Raw genomic sequence first — 22,203 nt, forward strand, 5'->3', positions numbered from 1 at the left:
TTTGACCACTTCTCACCATGTTATTCAAGCTCTTAGTAGCCAGAATGCCTGGTTCTTCTATTTGCTCTTAGAAAGCCACTTCTGCAGGGAGGTTTTCCCTGTCCACCTTGTCTAAATTATGTTCTCTTCTGAGATTCTCTCCCATGTAAGGTTCCCAAATAAGAACTCTGCTTACTTTCCTCATTGCATTTGTTGCAATGCGAAATGATTTTATTTACTTACTTCTGTGTTGTCTCCCCCTACCCCCCGTCCCACTCCCACCTCTTGCACTAGAACATGACCACAGAGGTCTTATCTTTTTTGTTCTCTTTTGGATCTCTGGTACATAACATGTTGCCTGGCACATAGAAAAGAGTCAACCAATAATTGTTGATTAAGTGCAATTTTTAAAGACCACAGGTGGATTGTTTATTTCAAGATACAGCACAAAATGAATCTGTGTGTCTATTAACAGGATTTACTTACACAATTGTACTACATTTCACCAGCCTTCGTGCCACATTTAATGAAATAAAAAAATAAATTCACAAAACTGTCTAGCACGGTGTTCTTTCCCGTGTCACCTTATGGTTTTTTTTAAGCTCCTTCTAAACATTCATAGTGGTTATACCTTGACTGTATCAAGATTATAATTTCTTCTTTTTTAAATAGAAGGGACTAGTGTCAGCTTGTTTGTCATTGCAAATAGGAAAAACAGTGTGTGTAAGATGACTCCTTGCACATAACCAGGACATCCTCATGCACACAAAATCAGAGTTTTACATGCACAAATAGTCACTTTAAAATACAATCATTTTTACTTGGAATATTTTAGATTTTCTTCAAATACCAAGTGGAAGGAGAAATTCAGCATCTTTTTCATGAAATTAAACACCAGCTAGTGCCTCAGACAATATGGTATTCAGAAATTTTATATTTTCATTTATATTGGAGAGCAATGACTGAGGAAAAAGCTTTTCATGGAAATAGAAGTTTCTTCTGCTTTATTTCTTGCAGTAAATGTGCTTTTAACTAAATGATGGGCTTTCAAATAATTGTTTTATAACCCTGTCAAAGAAAAAGTGTTAATCAAAAGGTCAAGGTTAACTTAGATAAATAATTTACCAATTCTTGTCAAGGTGCTGAAAATCTGTATTCAAACATATCTTTGGCAGAAGAGAACACAAATAAAATAGGTACACGTAGAGCTGCTCACGCTAAAGTAGGCAAGGAGGGCTCGGAGCCTTACCTGCCTGCCAAATCAGATTGGTTCAAAGTCACTCAAGGCTGCCTGGGAACCTCTGGAGGCTTGCCAGCAATCTGCTTCCCAGGCCTCCCAGGCCTCACTGTGGACACTCGGGAGCAGAATTTCTGGGAGTGGGGCTCTTGACTCTACCTTAAACAAGCTCCCCAGGCACTCTGCAGGCAGTAATGGCATTTGGGGGACCACTCAAGAGAGTATTGCAAACGAAAGTAAAAAAATACAAGCTCATCTCATACCATCTAGGGGAGAAGGACATCAAATATGGCGGGTGTGAATATTTTAGTAAGTAGAGACAAATACTCTGCTATGGGTAGGGATGTCACATGAGCCCTCACAACACACCTGATGAGATACCCTACATGTTTATCCACTTCCCTTTGCTGGAAGTCCATGTTCTTCAAGCTACTTTCTAATGACTAGTTCAGCTAGGGAGATAACTACATGAGGGAAAGTTTCATTGCTCATAAATGAGACTTACAATCTCCTGATAGTGTATTTAGTACTAGTCAGCTTCCTCAGCTATAATTAAATCAAGAGATAGGCTAAGGGTTCATTCTAAGTAGTGACACCCCAGCAGGCTTCTTGTTGGATGGTCACTAGACCTTCCTCTAGCATGTCTTAGCCCACCATCGCTCACCTTATGAAAACCATTATAGGTTGTGGTGGCCTCCCTCCCTCCCCACCCCATCCCCATTCCATTTTCTTCAATCACAGAAAAGACTTTCCATGACGGAAGGGTTCCGATTACTAAAATCAAGATGAACGGTATTATATTGTATTAAATTATTATTTTTAATTAAGTTTTCGATTTTAATTCCAATATAATTGACATACTGTATTATCTTAATTTCAGGTGTATAATATAGTGATTCAACAGTTCTATACGTTACTCCGTGTTCAACATGGTAAGTATACTCTTAATCCCCATCATTTGTTTCACTCATCTCCCCACCCCCCTCCCCTCTGGTAAACATCAGAGTGTTTTCTGTAGCTAAGCATCCATTTTTTGGTTTGTCTTTTTTTTCCTTTGTTCATTTTTTTTGTTTCTTAAATCCCACATATGAATGAAATCATGTGGTATTTGTCTTTCTCTGACTTTTTATTTCACTTAGTTTAATACTCTCTAGGTCCATCCACGTCTTTGCAAATGGCAAGATTTCATTCTTTTTGATGGCTCAGTAATATTCCACTACACACACACACACACACACACACACACACACATTTTCTTTATTCATTCGTCAGTCGATGGGTACTTGGACCACTTCCATAATTTGGCTATGAGATTGATAGTATTTTAAATTTGCAGGTTATACTAATGAAATTCTACCACCATCATCATAATGCCGATGATAATAACAATATAAAAAGAGTAGACTTTTACATCTTCATTTTCCCTCAGGACACCTCATTCTGCTTGTCCTCAAAGTGAATGTCTATAAAGCCAAATGTCTCCTGTTCCTTCTCAAAGTGGCTCCTCCTGCGCTTTTTTCTATTTCTGAAATGGTTCTATTACATTCTGGCCACCCACTCACAAAATCTGAGAGATGCCTTAACAATCAGAAAGTAAATTGGTTAATTTACATCTCATAATGTCTTTAAAAATCTTTTTTATTTATTACCTCTTAACTGGATATTCTTTAGTATCCTACTAATTGGTTTCTCTGAAGATTATTGCCAAAATAGTCTTCCTAAAACATTTTAACTTTTCATCCCTTTAAAATCTGGAACTGGCTCAACTATATATAAACCAAAGACCGGATTCCTTAGCTGGCATCAGTACTGTGTCACCATTGGGCTTGTCACTTTGTGCTCTGCTCCCATCTCGACACATGCTGTCTTCTACTTGCTTCCATCGGGCTCTCAACACCCTTCACTCATGTTCTTCCCCTTGCTAGAACTCCAAATCTCTTAGATTTTATAGAAATCCTGTTGATAGAAAAATCCTTCTGTCTCCTTGAAAACCGCCCAGGACTCCAGCGAGGGATTCTGCTCTCTTCACAGCAGCATTAGCACTTAGTCTGTGCCACCTGTGAAAAAAGTGATTTATTCCAGCTCACATCATTATTTTATTTTCTCACTGGGGAAACTCTTCTAGGCATAGCTAAATTGTAAACTATGGCAGAGAGCTATAGTTTTCCATAAATACCTTTGAAGAATGGACATGCTTGCCCAGTTAGTTAAAAGATATTATCACTACAGATGAGAAAAATGAGTATTCAAAGAAACCTAATGGGAAAAAATATGGACTTTTCACGAACCGTGCAGTAAATTTGAGGGCCCTGTTGTTAGTTTTTAAGGCCTCTGTTTCCATATACATCCTCTGTGAAGTCTTCTTTGCTCCTCAACATTGACATTAATTGCCCTTCCTCTCTCCCCCTGAAGTCACTGAGGGTCTACTACATATTAGGTAGCGGGGTAGATGCCAGGGATGGAGGGGTGGATAAGATGAATGTGATCCTTGCCCACATGGAGCTAATATTCTTATAGGGAAAAATACATTAAGCACATAATTACATAATGAATTGCGTAATGAATCGGTTACCATAGCGGCAAAGGCTCAGCAGCATGCTAATGGAGGCCTGGGGAGCAGAAGTGCGACAGCAGGGTGTAACGACAAGTCTGACCTGGTTTGGTGTTAAGCCTTTTGTTTAGCACCTTTCATTTTACCCTGGTTAGTTGTTAGAGTTGGTTGTTTAGGTGACTATCTCTCCCATACATTTTAAACTTATTAAAGGTCAGTGTGCAGTGTTGTAAGTCTATGGAACTTCCACTAGTATCTAGAATAGTCTCTCGAATAAACATACGTTTTGAATTTAATTGAAGAACAATTATCATTCCTGTAGTTCCCTGTACTCGGGCAATTGACACACACTGGCTTTATGCAGTTGACAAGTGTACTTCTGTACGACTTCATCTGCTATTGTGCTATCATGTAACTCAAGGACTTTGATCATTCGTTCATAATGCATGTATTGAGTTACCGCTCTATGCTGTGTTTGGCATTGTATAAACAAAGGCAAAATAGATAAATTGTATGGCCTCTTGAGGAAGTCGAAGTTTAAATGTATTGATAAAAATAAGCACATTATGGGGACGCCTGGGTAGGGCTTAGTCAGTTAAGGGTCTGACTCTTGATTTTGGCTCAGGTGATGATCTCGTGGTTTGTGAGATCGAGCCCCATGTTGGCCTCTGAGCTGACAGTACAAAGCCTACTTGGGATTCTCTCTCTCTCCCTCTGTCTCTGAACCCCCCAAATAAATAAACATTACAAAAATAAGCAGTTTATGAAAAAATGTGATAATTGCCATAGTGAAAGGATACATAAGGTATCAGGGAACAGAGACAAGAATACTTAGGTTTTCTGAGGAAATATTTTGGGGAAAATTTCAAAGAGAAGTGATGTCTGAGATGAATCTAGGAGGATACTGGGGAGTTGACAGGTCAACAAGTCACGGATAGGAAAGACAGTACAGGCTGACACGGAGAAGACACTTGGGGGACAGATGCGGATTAGAGGGAGAGGCAGGTGGGGTGAATCCTTGTGCCCATATAGAGTCTAGATGACATGTACATGACATATAAAGAGTCTAGACTTTACCATGTAGATGGCAGGGATTTTCGACAAGGCAGGGGTTTGGAACGAACATTCTAGCAGCAGTGGGCAGGTGGAGCTGGGGGTAGGGGGTCGTCGAGAAGACAACTGTGACTGTCCCTTAGGAGAGGAGCCAAGACAATGAGGTAAGAATGCAGGAAAAGGGAATTATCTGGGGGCAAATTCAGGAAATTAATCAGACTGGAAGAGTGGACAAGTGGGGGCAAAAAAAGCATAAGGAATGCTGCCCCCCATTTCCCAGACTGGGGAAATAGGAGTAGCAGATATCATGGAAAGCTATGGGGTGGTTTAAGTATTCACTACCTTCAATTTCAGACCCTTTGAGTTCGAGGTGCCCTTGAGAGATAGGGGTCTCAGTAGCAGGACTCCGACACGGAGTATACAGATTTGGAAGTTGTTGGCTGGTAGAGGCGCCACCCGAGTTTATGGGCCTTAGAAGGCATTAGTTAGAGCAGTCATGGTGATCACACATCTGCCAGTTTTGAGTGCCTGCTACGTGTCAGACCCGTAACACACCATCACCTACTGCTAGGATAATCTTCCACTTCCATTTCCCAGATGAAGGCACGGAGCCTCAAAAACATTAAGCAAGTTGTTTAAGACACACAGCTTGGGAAGAAGGACAACTCATGAGCCCAGTTTTTTTTTTCTGGGCTCAAAAAGTATCCACGGTGCCCGTGTCCATTGTGGGGGGACCTTGCTGGGCAATTAACAGATAAAGTTGATGATGATAATATTGGTAATTAGATGTGTCCCTTCCTGTCATTGGTTTTGATAGTTTTCTAGTTTAATTGCACAGTATTACCTTTAAGAACGCATCTTTTGTGATTTATTTTCACTCTAGATATGAATGCAGTTAGATGTCTTCATACCGTCGTGAAGATCTAGTTATTTCTAGTGGTTAATAAGGGCGAGGAGAGCAGTGGGTGGGATGCCTGAAAGCTGGTGCTTTCTGAGGTTGCAAACCAGCGTGTCTCTGCCCGGCCCCTCTGTCCCAGAGCTGTTTCTCTCAAGTCGTAGGCCAAGGGCTTCGGAAACTGATGGCTCAGTTATATGAGGGGTGAAGACTGACTGCGTTTCTACCAGGACACCGGGACAGTTGGGAACGCTGTGATCATGCAATCCTAGTATCCAGCGCCATAAGAAGATGCATCCTTCTTATCCTCATCTCCTACTCTTCAGCTTCAGTTATTCACTGATCAAATGTCTCCTGAGCACTAACTGTGTGCCAGGCTCTGGGCTGCATTTTGGAGGAATAGCCAGCGAAGTCTCAGCTGGTCCCTGCTAGTATGGGGCGGCCTCAGGGGCAGGGGCAGGGGAGGGGAGGGGAGGGAGATACAGAAAAGACAGTCAAGAATGACCACACTTATGGCAGGTGGCAAGACAGGAAGAAGGTGATGCCAGGAGAGCATTAAAAAGGGGCGTTCAATCCAGTTTGGAGGGCAGGGAGGGTTTCTTGGAGAAAGTGTGGACTGTGCAAAATCATTTGTTTCCTGTCTCCGTGACTTATTTTCTCTCTCCGGAATATTCTTCTTCATTTTTTTTTGCCCAGTATAAAATCCAGGGGGAATGGAGCAAGCTCATTTAACTGCTGCATCAACCCAAAGACAAGACATGGATATGTTTATTCTACAGATGAAGGACTCGAAGCTCAGGGAGATTACGTAACAGGCCCAACTTGACAAAGCTATTGCTAATGCTATGCTTCCGACCTCAGTCTTACTCATTTGTGGCTTTTTTCAGCTGCACATATATCAAGTAATTTACTCCTTGTTTAATTCCCATTAAATGAATTGATGTAAGTAAAGCACCAAGCATATGTCTGTCACAAGAGAGCATGGCAGTTGAGAACCAGAATTTCTGAATCACGAGGACCTGGTTTCGTGCCCCTTTTCTCTCATTTTCTATCACAGCAAACTTGCCTAACCTATTTTAGTTCTTCTAAGCTTCAGTTTCCTGGTCTCTAAAATGGAGAGAAAAACAGCATTCCCTTGCAGTGTAGAATTACAGGAAATATGTGTAGAGTGCTTAACACAAAGTATGTTCTCTATAAATGATAGAGATTTTATTGATTTATTCCTTAAATGTTTATTTATGAGCATCTCTATGTGACAAGTATTTTCTAGGTGAATATCACTGGTTTTCCTCCGCTTTTGACATCCTTTTCTCCTCTTCTCTCTCACTTAAAACACAACAAAGTTAAGAGTCTATGATAAATGTTCAATGGGGATAAAGCTGAGTGGAAGAAAGAGGGCAGAGGACAACTGAGAGACAGAAACGGGAAGGAAAAAAAGATCAATGGAAGTGGTGGCAAAGCCAGTGAAAGAAAACAGAGGAAAAGAAATCACAACTACAGTTACAGGAAGAAATAATGAACACTTGGAGCTAGAGGGTAAAGAGAGAAACTAGCGAATTCTAGGTCTCTCTAAGCTGCAACCTTCAAATCATTTAAGCTGCTTGAACACAAAACAATAGTTTCAGTAGTGAGGCTATTTCAGCTGAGCCAACAAGCTAATTTCTATAGTCACCTTGCATGCAAGGACTAAAATTATAATTGCACTTGCCAGTTCTTTCAATTTTGGGTTTAATTCCTCTCTCTCTCTCTCTTTCTTGTTAAAGCTAAGAAAAATTAAGATATGAGCACTGAGGATGTAGTGAAATGTCAATTACATCAGCTGGGAAGTTTCTCCCAAGAACAGGGCTGCTCACTCATTTGGCAAGACCATCAGAAGCTGAAAACAGACATAACCTCAATGTATGTAAGAAGTCTTATCAGGCTTCTCTACAAGGAGACCATTGTGCTTTTATAGATTTATCATTTTATCTGTCTTCTAAGTTATCTTGAGAGAATGAGGCTATTGTTTTTAAATTTATGGATAAATAAAAATACTTGTGTAATAACTTGCCCAAAGTCACTCTGTGGAGTGAGTTTGGAGAAGTCAGGAACACATTCCACTTCTTTATGTCCATCCCAGGAAGAAATAGCAAAACATTTTGCTTTTTAAAGAAACTCAAAACTTTAATGAGGAGCTGCAACATGATAATGTGCATTCAGAATGTTTGGTCCTCACAATTTTTCTTCTAGGTGCGCCTGCACATGTCAAGTGTGGATGAGAGTCACAAATAAAGTCAATTTGCAATAAAAGAGGTAGAATAATTGGATGTTTCATTGCAAGGATTTTGATATTTCACTGGAATTTTAGATATCTAATAGATTTGAAATATGGCTCCTTAATATCTCCAATATGTTAATGTTTAGTTTTCTAAAAATTAATAATTGTCAACCAGCTTCTCATCCCCTTGAGTTGAAGATGAATAACAACAAATATGTGTATGTATGAGAGAGTTCTGGAGGAGACATGGGGGAGGCAACCTTGACTCCAATACCTTCTTCTAGAGAATGCAGTTGCTAGACAGTTCTTGCTCTGGTTTTGGGGAGTATGATGGGGAGAAGGAGCCCGCTGCCCTGGGTTGGAATGCTTTTGTGTTTTCTTTTCTTTTTCTCTCTCTTTTCTTTCCTTCCTTCCTTCCCTCTTTCATTCCTTCCGTGGGAGCAGGTGGTGGTGTTACAGATATGGGTTAGAAAGCAAAGGAAATGAGTCCATGAGGTGACACTAGAATTGGAAACTGACTTGGGGTGGACCAGGGAGGGTCAGAGACATGGGTGATCAGTGGAGGAGAGGGGTGGGGTGCTTCCATGGGATGGCGAGGGAAGTGCAAGAGAGAAGAAAGCTTTTGTGAAGCCAGGAACATGGTAGCTGGATAGATCACGAAAGCATAAAGTATAAAGTATATAAAGAATTTTGAGCCAGAGGCACCAGGTTCCCCACCTTTTAGGGCAGTGTCTTTATTTGTGTTTCCTTAGAAGCAGACCTTGAGTCAAGGATGTGAGTGTAAGTTGCTAATTTAGAGTTGATTCTAACAAATACTTGGAGGACAGTAGGGAAGTAAGGTAGGGAAGAGAAGGCAGAGAGCATAGGGTGAATTTTTAAGCAAGTCAGCACAGTAGGAACTGGATTTCTGTTCCACTGGGGGAACTTTCAAAGCTCCAGAGTTATCCCACCAAACCCATCAGCCTTGGTTGATGGCTCCTAAAGGGAAGAGGTCTGGCAACTCTCGCCTGCTCTATGGGAGGCCAGGGTAGACACCTTCAGGCAGAGTCACAGGTGTTGGCAGTCACTGGAAGTCTAGCCAAAATGCAAGGAGATATTAAGAGACGAGAGAATATACAAAGGCACAGCCAGTGTTGTGACAGGAAGTCAATTAACGTTCTGGTTGTCTGTTTTCCCATTTTAAAAGTGAGAATCCTAATATTTGTTCTTGGACATGTTGAAATAGAAGTGATGGCATGGGCTGGGGTCCAGGATCCCAACACCTTCTTCTTTGGAAGTGTCACTTGCCCTTTGGAAGTGTTCACAATGAGTTTGTGTATATACGCATAAAATAAGGCTGAGAAAAGGAGCACCTTATGACCAGATGGAACCTAGTCCTGTGGAGCCGAACTAGGCTACGTAGAGTCCTGTAAGAGAACTCTGTAAGAGTTCTCTTGCCCGGGGCAGGCAGCCCCGTGACCTAGAACCAACTTTGAACAAAAGTTCTCTTTGGGCCCATTTACCCAAGATTTACCCTAAAATCTCAGCCTTCTGATTCTGACACTCTGATGGCAAGAGGAAAGGAGGCTTTTTGAGAATGAGATAAATGCAGTTTTAAAGTACCTAGTACAGTTCCTGACCACATAGTTGGTTCCTCCAAAATGTTAATGCATCCTGTCTCTGTGTCTTTCTTGATTTTCCCTTGACATTGGACAGCTCGTCCAGAATGCCGGCCTTCCCAACTTCAGAGTGAAATGACCACAGCAACAGGCCCTATTCCTCTAAGAAGTGGTGGGGAGAGGCACCAATTAGGAGTGAGCACCTGCTTTTTAAGGACAGCTTATCCATAGGCTAGCTGGCCACCAGTGAAAAAGTGTGGAGCAACAGCCTCTGCTCAGGTGTGGACAGTGACTAGCTAAATCTATTTATCCATCTTCCCTCTGGCTCTAGACTGGAAAACATGGAGAGGTTTGGCTCGTTATTGGCAAAGAGAAAAAAAAAAAAATAACATCAGCCTTAAAGAGAAGCAGAGTCCAAGAGAATGACTGAGTCAAGGTAATGGTGGAGTAGAGGGTGTCAGCATGGTGAGAACTCAGTCCCAGGAAGCCATGTACACGCAAGGGCCCGTTTCTTCCCCACCCATTGCCTACCAGTCCAAAGCTACTTGAGTTCTGGGAATGGCCACACTGTGCGAGCAACAGTGACACTGGCAGGAACACATTCCATTTGTCTTATTTGGTTAAGCATCTGCCAGCCCCAGATCAGATTTGCCTGGGTCAGCACCTTCAAGTGACACACAGGTCCCTCTGGCTTACTTGCCTGCATATTTGACAACTCAGCTTTCCACAAGACTGCCTCCCCAAAGCCTGGCCCAACCCTTTCAGTCTAGAGCAGGCACCTCACACGTTGGTGCTACCATGGGTTACCTGGGCCCTGTACTAGGAACAGAGAGTTGCCATGGGCACCAGATCATGCCACGGTGATCTTGAGGCCATGCCGACACGGATTTCTTTTTGGGATTTCAGTCTGAGGAGGAATGCAAAGGAAGAATGTAAGACATAAACTCATAGCAAAGCAGGAGAACAGAGAGGCGAGGGGCAGTAGAGTGAGTTACCATATGAGGGGGTCAGAATGAGTGGATCTCTGTCAAAACAAAGTGTTGATCAAAATGCATATTTGTAGGTCTTATCTCTTTGTGCACTAAGATAAATTTTATCAGTTTTATCTTAAGAATATTATTTCAATCTAAATTTTGAAGCCTTTTGGGGTTTCCAAAATGAGTTGTTTCCTCTGAAGATGGCTGTACTTGATTCAAGATGTCACTGAAATGGATACTAAGAGGCATCAATGGTCATGGCCATGAGTTTTTCTTTTGGTCACCCTTTCTTCATGAGGCCAGTAGGAGCGGCACTGATCCTGATCCCTTGGCCTGAGGCTGGGAGTCTTCAGTATCAATACAACCTCATCCCCCAGAGCTGGTACAGATTGAGCTCCTACAGGACATGGGAGGATCACAGAGAGGCGCCTGCCATCTGCAGCCCAGCCTGGGTAAGTGCAACTGTGACACTGGCCAAGGGGGGGTGGTGGTGCTGGGGGCCGTCCAACGCTTTCTGTTGCTGTTTTTAGGCAGAGTCCAAGTCCCGGGAAGTGGCATATACCTGGGGAAATGCTTCCTCCTCCACCCATTCCCTACTAGTCCAAAGCTACTTGAGCCCTAGGAACAGCGATGCCAAGGCGGGGGGGGGGGGGGGGGGAACAGGGCTGCTGTTGATATCCAACCACAAATCTCATCCAGACACTGATGAACAGGATTTTCTGTGTAATCTATTTATAGAGACACTAATATCATAAATCAAGCAAGCATAATTCTCTGAAGGTCCTTTAGAGATGGCATCATCACCTCCCTTTCCTTAATACAATTCTGTAATCTTCTCCTTGAAAGGAACAAACACATCTTGGTGTACCTTGCTCAGAAATAATATCACAGCTTATTGATTCCACCTACTCTCCAAACAGGGGAAGAATGTATCCAACAGGGGAAGTCTCAGGCTCCACACGTGGAATTTTCTGAGGGTCTCCCATAACTGAAGGCCACTAGTTACTAGCCTGTAGCCAGTATGATAACTGAAAATGGATAGTTCCGAGCATCATTCATCTGTGAACACCAGAGACAAGACTTGTACTTCTAGACCAGTTCTCAGACCAATGGGAAGACTCTCTTGCCTCATCTGTGACTCAGGCTCCATCCATTGAGATTCCCCAGTTCAGAGCATGCTCCCTCCTGTGCGAGGAGAGATATATTTATGCTAATTGGCACAGAGGGTCAGTTTGCCTGTCTTGACCCCTGCCAGGACTTCAGTCTGCTTTAGTGAAAGGAAACGTGGACCAAGGCCATAGGGAGAGGCTGACTAGTGAGAGTGGGTTTTGGATGAATATACACACACTGCTTTACTTGCAATTGTCAATGGCTATCAGACAAATACTTTTCTGCCAAATCAATGTCACTCACTGGAATAGGACATCTAACTGAGCAACTCGGTGGTAGCCGACTCAACCTCCCATCTGAGGCCTCCCTAATAGAGTTGTGGAAATCAAATGGAATAAATACATCATGCTTTATAGGTGGTGTATACTCATGAAATGTGGCTTTTAACCACCACTTTTTTATTTCTGCCGAGAGTCTCACCCTTCTGCAGTAACCCTGGGGATCTTGTCTTAATTTGTTATTTCACTTCCCGTACTCAGGTACCAAATTCTATTCATTTTTTTCCATCTAACGTGTTTATTCTCACTACCAATAGAACACTTACACACATTTTTTCATGCCTAGACTACTGTCATTGCCTGCTAGTAGAATTAATTAAGCAAGGCATTCATTTGAAGTATTTATTGAGCATCTAATATGCAAACTCTTAAACGTGTTGGGGCAAACAACTCTGACAAGGGTCTTGCTCTCATGGTACTTATGTTCTTTGGGTGAAGGTAGATATGAACAATAAACAAATAAATAAACCAGAAAACAATTGCTGAAGCAGAGCCATGTGACATAGAGTGAGTTGTGGGAAGAACGGAGAGACTACATTAAATAGATGTCTAGAGAAGATCTATTTGTGGAGAAGCTGCTGGAGCAGAGGTCATTAAGACAAACATCTCAGGCAGGGGCAGCGAGTGCAAAGTCCTCGCCTGGGGATGCACCTGGCCAGGTGTGGAAGGATGCAGGGGGAACCCGTGTGGTTGTCGCGAGAAGGGCACAGTGACTTAAGATAAAATCAAAGGGGAGCGTGGGACCATATCTTGTAGGAAAATTAGATCGTGGAAATCACAGGAAGGACTTTGGGTCTCATCAGAGGTGTAATAGTAGCCACCGGAGGTCTCGGACAGGGTGATAACATGATGTGAACTGACGTTTTATAAAACTCACTCTCCTGGGGCGCCTGGGTGGCGCAGTCGGTTAAGCGTCTGACTTCAGCCAGGTCACGATCTCGCGGTCCGTGAGTTCGAGCCCCGCGTCAGGCTCTGGGCTGATGGCTCAGAGCCTGGAGCCTGCTTCCGATTCTGTGTCTCCCTCTCTCTCTGCCCCTCCCCCGTTCATACTCTGTCTCTCTCTGTCCCAAAAATGAATAAACGTTGAAAAATAAAAATAAAAAAAAAAAATAAAAAAAATAAAAAAAATAAAACTCACTCTCCTGACTAAGTGGAGAACGGACTGGGGGCCTGGTAGGAGTGGAAGCAGAATAGCCTGGAGAGAGATTAGTGGCTGGTACCACTGGAGACAGAGCAAAAAGGAAAATACAGGATATGGTTTTAAGAAAATTCCACACTAATTTTCTTGAGGTCATTTCTCAATTCCAAAAGCTTCATTGCCAGCACATTCTATTTCCTGCTGAATCAAATCTAAATAACTTTGGTTTCAAGTCCTCCATGATCCTTCCCTGGCCACTTTTCATTGATTGTCGGCTTCTCCGAACTCCCACAGTATCTATACCGGTTCAGTTAATACGCAAGTAAGTAATAATACACTCTGTTATCCACACATAGCACTTGAGGGATGCTAGTCTTCTCTTTCAAGAGAGACAATCCCTTTAGAACAGGGTCTGTGCTGGCACTTACCTCCACATCCTCTGTCACACTGAGCTCAGCTCCAAACACAGGGCACGTGCTGAAATTGCTTAGTGATTGATTAAAAACATAGACCACTAGCATTCGTCTCTTCCGTATTTCTCTCATAGGAAGGGTGATTATGTGTCAATATTCATTGTACCATTGAACCAACATGCAATGCATTAATCATCTCTGAGATAACCAGATGAGGCTTTCTTGTAATCTTTCTATTTGGCGGAGATAATTTCACTTGCTTTGGAGTTTATGAGGCCATAAGTGGCTCCCATCTGTTGATGAACATATTTCTAAGAGTCATTTAGTATCAAGTATGGAATACTTGAGGGGAAGTTAAATTGTAACTTTTATATTAAGTGTCATCTTAGTAACAGAACCAAAATTGGAAGCATGTGTTCAATTTTGGTCTTTCATTTTCAAAGCTTTAGGTCAGGCAAAGAATTAATTTCATTTGTTTACAAAGTAGATTATGCCTAATAAAATCTATTTTGTTTATGGTCACATTTTAGTCAATCCATTGCCTTAGAAAATGAGAGAAATCTGATTGGCTAATCATTCAACATAGTAAATTACATTATTCCACATCCACAGAACATTGGCCTAATTTAATTATTCAGTAATAGCATCATGAAAATACTCTCCTTTAATACATTTTGAGCAAGGCGCATACTCATGATGAAACAGTGAAGAATCTTGTTTATTCCTTCCTTGTTTGATGACTGACCATGGAATGAAACATAACAATTCTGTGGATAATAACTTTTTCCACATTAAGGATAATAAAGACAAGGTAGCTTTCACTACGATCCTTACCAGTACTCTGAATTTTCACTACTTGTCTGTTATATCTTTTCTTTCCCAGAAATTGGTTCTCTGGTAAGTGCTACTTTACAAATAAAGTTGAAACAAAATTGGTTTCAATTTATGCATAATAAAGGAAATAAGTGGGATGACTTTCTCTCTCTACTGAGAGGCAGAAAAATTCTCCAAGACACTTCCTTTCACTCCTGAGATTCTGACAAGGACCAAGGAGTATTTCCTCAGCAAAATACAGTTACACACAAAATTTTATACAAAATAAAAGCGAAACCTCTCTCTCTCTCTTTTTAAGTTTATTTATTTATTTTGAGAGAGAGAAAGAGAAAGCAAGCAGGGGAGGGGCAGAGAGAGGATCCCAAGCATGCTCTGCACGGTTAGTGCAGAGCCCGACACGGGGCTTGAACTCACGAACCATGAGATCATGACCTAAGCTGAAATCAAGAGCCAGATGCTTAACTGACTGAGCCACCCAGGCACTCCAGAAATCTCTCGATGGATACCCAGGTGATCTGCCCTGAGGGATCTAAACCATATATATATCATAGATTCTGCAGAATTGGCCTAGTATTAATGACCGTTTCTTGTTATTTGTTTCTTTTTTGGGCTTTTAGAAATATGTTTTATGGCCAAATATTGGAAATAGTGAAATTCAAACTGATAAAGATAGACATATTTAAATTTTATAAACATGTTTAAATTTATAAACATATTTCTGATGCCTGATCACTACTTCTTAAAACACAACTTTTAACGTCAACCAGCAACTTTTTACTCACAATGCTGACTACTTAAGGTCTACGGCTGTCTACCACAAGGTCTCAAGTTTTCACTTGATTCCTTAGTTCCTTATCATGAGGAGAAGGGATAATACGGATAAAATAGTTTAAAGGTAGACCAAAAAACCCCCCTGTGTTTTCGAGTATACATTAAAATACGACGACAAATTGGCTCTGTGGCCCATTTTGATCAAAGCTTTAACTCTAGAAGTGCAAAACAGACATTCCACCCGGAGGAGGTGTTTGAGTTGGGGAACTCTGCTAATTGTGCTCCCGGCCAGTAGAACTTGGCCACTGACACCTGTTGCTATAATGATGCTAACCAATTTGCTCATACAATCTGCTGGGTTGAAAAACTTCAGTGACCCCGGTTAACTCATCTTTAGCTACGAGTGTTAGCAAGCAGGGAGGGATAGGATTAGAAAAACTCCAAAGAGGGGAAGAAAAGGAAGGGGAACAGATTGACTAGAAAATCATCCGTGGAATATATTTCACTGGCATCTTAGGTAGTGGGATTCATTTAGACTATACGGTAAAGGGCGCCTGGGTGGCTCAGTTGGTAGAAGATGTGACTCTTGATCTCGGGGTCCTGAGTTTGAGTCCCATGTTGGGCATAGAGCTTTAAAAAAATTTAAGGGGCACCTGGGTGGCTCACTCGGATAAAGGTCCATCCCGATATTTCAGCTCAGGTCATGAACCCAGTGTTGTGAGATCAAGCCTATGTTGGGCTCTGTGCTAAGTGTGGAGCCTGCTTGAGATTCTCTCTCTCTCTCTCTCTCTCTCTCTCTCTCTCTCTCTCTGTCCCTCACCCCTGCTTATGTGCTCTCTCTCTTAAAACACAAAAATAAAATAAAAATAAAACCACTAGATGGTAAATTAGCTATTTTTGTTCAAGAGATGCTACATTTTCAGCACAGAGCTTCAATATCACACATTTTCTCCCACGAGCACATATACAATGATGCAGTTGTTACTAAGAATGAAGAACTTATAAACAAGTTTTTAGAAGTAAGGTACTTTTCTGGAAAATAAAGGAATAAAAGAACATTTTATAGTTGGTGAGAATAAAGGTTTCTACTTCCTTTCTTGTTTTATGTCCATGGTATTTGCTTGGGCTCTGCTGAGGAATATTGCCAGGGGCAGCAGACTATCCCGTGTATACTTTTCTTTTTTCAGTTTATAATCTCTTTTCAGGTGAAAGATAGTTTTTCTCTTAGACTAGATTCCCTTGATTTTTCACTTATGTAATTAAAAAAGTAATTTAGTGCTTAACAGGAACCCCAGAGTGAGTATATGCCTATCTTGATTGTTGAAATGCTTTAGGAAAACAAATTACATCATAAATATCTGTATTCTAGGGTCTTATAACCAGTTGCTTCAGCATTAGTGTCAAAATTGGGGTGCTGATTAGGGTGGTCATGAGTGGGATCATTTAGTTAATAGAAAACCTTCCAGGACAGGCATCGGTATAGAGCAACAGCAAAGAGGAAGGATTTCGGAATGATATATACCTGAATTTTTTTTAATGTTTATTTATTTAATTTTTTAAAATTTTAATTTATTTTTGAGAGAGAGAGAGAGAGAGAGAGAGAGAGAATGAGTAGGAGAGGGGCAGAGAGAGAGGGAGACACAGAATCCGAAGCAGTCTCCAGGCTCTGAGCTATCAACACAGAGCCTAACATGGGGCTCAAACTCACGGACTGTAAGATCTTGACCTGAGCCGAAGTCAGACACTTAACTGACTAAGCCACCCACCCAGGTGCCCCTATTTATTTTGAGAGAGAGAAAGAAAGAGAGAGAGAGAGAGTGGGGGAGGGGCAGAGGGAGAGAGGAAGATAGAGAAAATCTCAAGCAGGCAGAGCCTGATGTGGGGCTCGATGTCACAAACCATGAGATCATGACCTGAGCCAAAACCAAGAGTCGGACGATTAACTGACTGAGCCACCCAGGTGCCCCTCTACCTGGATTCTGATTCCAGCTCTGCCACTCACCAGCTGTGTGCCTGTATAGACTCGTGGCTGGTGCTTACAGGGTAGAGCCGTATTACTTCCATCCTGGTGTGTAATCTCGGGCAAGCTACTTCCCTTAATGGACCATGAATCCCTGGGTTTGTAACTATTGCACAAGATTACTGCTATGAGGTTTAAATGAGATAATTTGATGTAAAATTTAGCCCAGTGCCTACACACAGAAAGCTCGTTAAGCACCTAAGAACGATGCTAACCATTATTATTATTACTAATTTAGTGCTAAGCATAGCAGAACCTGAAAAATTACTACATCTTTCAAGCTTGAGTTTCCACCTGTATAATAAGGAGATTAAGATATGTATCCTCATAGGTTTGCTGTGACAAATAAGACACACGGAACACTAGGCGAGTAGCACAATTATTGGTCACAATTATTCAGAGGCATTTTGAGTGAGCGGAGAACTATCTGCATATTTGATTGCTAATAAATCGTGCAGTGTTGCTAATAAGCCATTTTCTTGATCTCAATCATTATTTTCTTCTTAGTGTTCAGGCTTTTAAAGTACCCGAGGGCCATTTTCTCATTCTCCCTTTGTCTTTACGGTAGATTTCCACAGACCATTGTCTTGTCTATTTCCTCAGAAACCCTTACACAATATTTTGAGTTTCTTGGTTTCCAATTAAAGAGGCGAGCCCCAGCTTTGTGACATTTATACCTGAGTATTTTCTAGATAGGAAGCCATCTGACCTTTGATAAAAACCATCTTTTAGAAATCCTTCTTTGTTAGCCACTATTCATGCTACCACTTTTGGAGCATTTCAGTCCTGCTTTCAAGCATTCTTTTGTTAAATTTTTTTTTTTCAACGTTTATTTATTTTTGGGACAGAGAGAGACAGAGCATGAACGGGGGAGGGGCAGAGAGAGAGGGAGACACAGAATCGGAAACAGGCTCCAGGCTCTGAGCCATCAGCCCAGAGCCCGACGCGGGGCTCGAACTCATGGACCGCGAGATCGTGACCTGGCTGAAGTCGGACGCTTAACCGACTGCGCCACCCAGGCGCCCCATCAAGCATTCTTTAGAAAGACTCATAAATTGGATAGCTTTTACAAAGCACAACTTCCGGTTCTGGAAGGTACTCCTAAAAGGGAATTAGGGGGATGGGATCTTCACTAGTTCCATTAGTGCTGAACTTGCGGTGAGAAACTCTCTTTAGGTCAAAGTTGTCTCCTTGAGTGCATGGCCATTTTGATAAGAATAGTGCGAGGTAATGTAATCCCACTTTAAATTTAGAAGTTATAAAGTTCATGCTACACTGAAAAGGTGACAGTGAATGGCGCTGCCATTCTTCCATTCGAGAAAAAAGTCAGGTGCTCATGTCTTGACCCAAGCAAATCATTTAACATTCTACAGGCTGTTATGGAATGTGGACATAAAGATAAAATAGAGGTGTAGGTCTCCCTGCCCTTCAATTCTGTCATTCCTCTGACAGTGTGACCATTATTCGTAGAGACCATGTGCATTCTTAGCTTGTCCCTTCTGTTTTTGGCTGAGATTCCTTGCTGGGGAGGTCAAAGGACAACACTTGGGTCCTGCCTTGTAAAAACCAATGACACAACAGTTTTGAGCAGTCCAGTGTATGGGGAGTGGACCGCCCACATTTAGCAGTCCCTCTGACTACCAGGGTAACAATTTATTGACTTGGAAGGTTTAAACTGACCAACAATTGGTTGGGTGCTTATGATGTGCAAGGTCTAGCAGTGGATACTGAAACGAACCAAACATGATAGGGACAAATAGAGTAGAAAACGCAAGGAAAATAATATGGGACCGTAGACGAGGGAGAGATTATTCTTCACTACGTGATGAAGGAAAGCTTGGTGGAAGGCATTTGAGTTATGTCTTGGAATATGAGTAAATTCTGCATGTGCAGGAAGAGGGGTTAGTATGCTGGTAGAACAGTTTTATATAGCACACAACATTTTTGCATAAAGGAGCAGAATGGGAAATAAATCTAGGGAGGTGGGGGAGCGTGCTGTCCAAAGGACTGTGGGGTCACAGGGTCTTGGATTTCATACTCAAAGGTTGGGGTTTTATCCCGTAGACCACAGGGTTCAATCTTGGCTTTTTATGAGAATCACATACTGAGTTGTAAAGCCGCAGATATCTGAGCAGAATCATTCCCAACATTTGTGTTGCCCAGAGCAAGTGTAGGCATGGAGGCCCACATACTGTGCGTCTAAATATTTAGAAGTTTCAAGGTAAGCAGGACTCGATACGTGGCCCTTGTTTCCACCCAGGGTCTGCAGCCTCTCCAGAGGGACTGTTCTGGGCCTGGAGGTAACAGGAGCCCTCTCTTCTCCCTGAAGGCCAACCTGCCACCAGAGGCCTGAGTGGCTCGTGGACCTTCAGGAGGAAGGCAGGGCAGAAGTGGTACTCAGGCGGGAGACTGGACCCGCTGCCATGAAGGAGGCAGATGACTCAGGCTCTTCAGATTCCTTGGTGGGGTGTGGAAGGGACTGCGGGAATGGGTCACGTACCTCACGCCTCACTTCTCTGGCCTTGGGATTGCCAGGCAGTTCTAAGTACCACCCGAAACCGTACCCCCGACTCCACCTGTGTCCTAAGCAGAGGGAAGGGCAGAAGTACACTTAACTCAGGAGCACTGTCTGCCTCCACATCCTCCCCCGCCCCCGCCCCGAGAGGATGTGGGGTGGCTACTTTGAGGCTACCGCAGCCCCTCCTTCTCTGGTTTCAAAGGGCACAGGGTGCTTTTTATCCCCCAGCCCAACCCCACCGCATCTGATGACCCGGCCCGATTCAGCCGCTCTGTCGTGCTCCCCTGTTGTGCTCCCATATTTTGTGTGTGCTCCATTGATTGTCAAACTTTAAAATATGACGCTGAGAAGGAAAGAAAAGTCTCTGTATTTCTGTGTTTGCAATGTTTGGGGTCTTCTAAAGCACATGACCCCTTTTGGTCTGGTCTAAGGGTTGTGCTGTGTCTGAACCCAAAAGGGATCCCGTGCTTCTTGGGCTGGCGTAGGAGTGCAGCCTCAGGGTTTGTGCTAACAAAGTTCCAAGGGTGAGTATAATGCACAAGCAGGGGTTGTAATCACCGCTAAACGTGGGGAAAGCCTTTCTGTTTGATTTTTGTTTTGCAGCAGAGGAGGGATGCGGATGGTTGGGATTTTAGGAAGCAAAGAGGAGCAGAATGGAGGACGAATGGAAAATGTGGACGGGAGCAGGAGAGCCTCGCCGAACAAGCACCTCCATGAGGGTCTGGCCGAAGCAGGGGCTGTGGGCTGGGCATTGGAGGAGCTGGATGGAGGGGCGATGGGAGATCACATCAGAAGTGCTCAGTGGTCACAGGGAGAGAAGGGGTTGAGGATCAGTCTGAGGTCCCCAGCTTTTTGTGGCTGATCCGTGTCCCCCAGACAGGTACGTGGACATCCTGACTCCTGGTGCCTGTCAGTGTGACCTTATTTAAAAAGAGGGCATTTGTATGGGGCGCCTGGGTGGCGCAGTCGGTTAAGCGTCCGACTTCAGCCAGGTCACGATCTCGCGGTCCGTGAGTTCGAGCCCCGCGTCGGGCTCTGGGCTGATGGCTCAGAGCCTGGAGCCTGTTTCCGATTCTGTGTCTCCCTCTCTCTCTGCCCCTCCCTCGTTCATGCTCTATCTCTCTCTGTCCCAAAAATAAATAAACGTTGGAAAAAAAAAATTAAAAAAAAAAAAAAAGAGGGCATTTGTAGATGTGATCAAGTTAAGATGAGGTCATTAGGGTGGGCCTCCACCCCATACAGCTGGTGTCCTTAGAAGAAAAGAAGAGACACGCAGGAAGGAAGCCACATATCAAAGGGGCAGAGAGTGATGGAGCTACTAGCCGAGCATCGCCAAGGACCACTGGCTGCCACCAGCAGCCGGAAGGAGGCAAGGAGGGATCCTCTCCTATAGGTTTCTTGTGGAATGTGGCCCTGCTGATCACTGGCTTTTGGACTCCTAGCCTCCAGAACTGTGAGACAATACATTTCCGTTGTTTGAAAGCACCCAGTGTGTGGTAGTTTGTTCCAACAGCCCTAGGAGCTAACGCACAGCTTTGACGGCACACCTATGGGTGGTGGCTCTCTCTGAACCAGGCATTCAGTAAAGGTGAGCCTTTGTCCCAGCCAGCACCCGAGTGTGCATGTTCTCTCCAACATGCACGTCCTCTCCACAAGAAACGGAGCCCCTCTTTGTCACCTAGCTGTGTATTAATTCCCAATGGGTTTCAATGATCTCCTATACAAAAAGGCATACACACGAGGTATTAATTTACTGCGGTTTTCAACTGCCCACCATATAAGAAGGCAGTTTCCAAGTTCAGTTAAAAGGTTTCACGTACAGTATTCCCATTCAGTACCGGCCATATTCTGATCTGGCTTTTGAAGGTATTTGAGGTAGCATTTTAAAGCATTATCTTTAATCTCCCATAGTAAAAATTATTTAGAAAACCTACAGGAGATTTTCATCTCTAGAAGGAGCATTTTTCAGAGAGGAAATTGTTGCAGCACTGAACTGCCAAAAAGACAGCTGAAAAAATGGGTCATGCTTTCATCCCATTCTGGGACAGGAGCTGCCAAACGGATCACTGCTCATTTTTGTCCTCTTCTCGTAAACAAGCTGCGTTAACAAGTTACTTTAAAAAAGCATACTAATTTCCCCAGTGAATTACACAGGAAAGAATCCAGCGCTCCCTCCAGAGAACTCAAATAGTTGTTTGTTCTCAGAGCTCAGGTGTGGTAAAATAGCTGTGGGCTAAAAACGCACGCTGGCGATTGGCCAGTAGGCTGGAGCTCTCCATCCACTCCAGCCCTGATTTCTCACATTGGTGTGCAACTCAGAGCTTGCTTAATGGGGGGAAAAAAAGGACTTGATTTTCAATTTCAATTTAATTACACAATCTATAGTGCCTAGTGGGAAGGATTTAGGGGCAAAGATTAATGCTCAACAGTGCTCCATTTCACATTCTTTTCTGATGAAGAACACTGTATTGATTATCCAAAATGAGTTTTCAAACTTGTTTTTTAAAAGCCAGA

The 22,203-nt window shown here is 42.9% G+C and overlaps 1 protein-coding gene and 1 long non-coding RNA gene across 5 annotated transcripts in view; one reads left to right on the forward strand and one right to left on the reverse strand.

Annotated features, from left to right (window-relative positions):
- Window positions 1-22,203, reverse strand: part of CHST9 (carbohydrate sulfotransferase 9) — a 247,153-nt gene that overhangs the window by 5,264 nt on the left and 219,686 nt on the right. The window lies entirely within an intron of this gene.
- Window positions 2,102-20,713, forward strand: LOC123588491. The gene is made up of 4 exons (XR_006707879.1): window positions 2,102-2,148; window positions 7,479-7,618; window positions 9,902-10,999; window positions 20,293-20,713. It is a non-coding gene; the product is annotated as an uncharacterized LOC123588491 (long non-coding RNA).

The sequence above is a fragment of the Leopardus geoffroyi genome, chromosome D3 (assembly GCF_018350155.1).
Source record: "Leopardus geoffroyi isolate Oge1 chromosome D3, O.geoffroyi_Oge1_pat1.0, whole genome shotgun sequence".
Lineage (NCBI taxonomy): Eukaryota > Metazoa > Chordata > Mammalia > Carnivora > Felidae > Leopardus > Leopardus geoffroyi.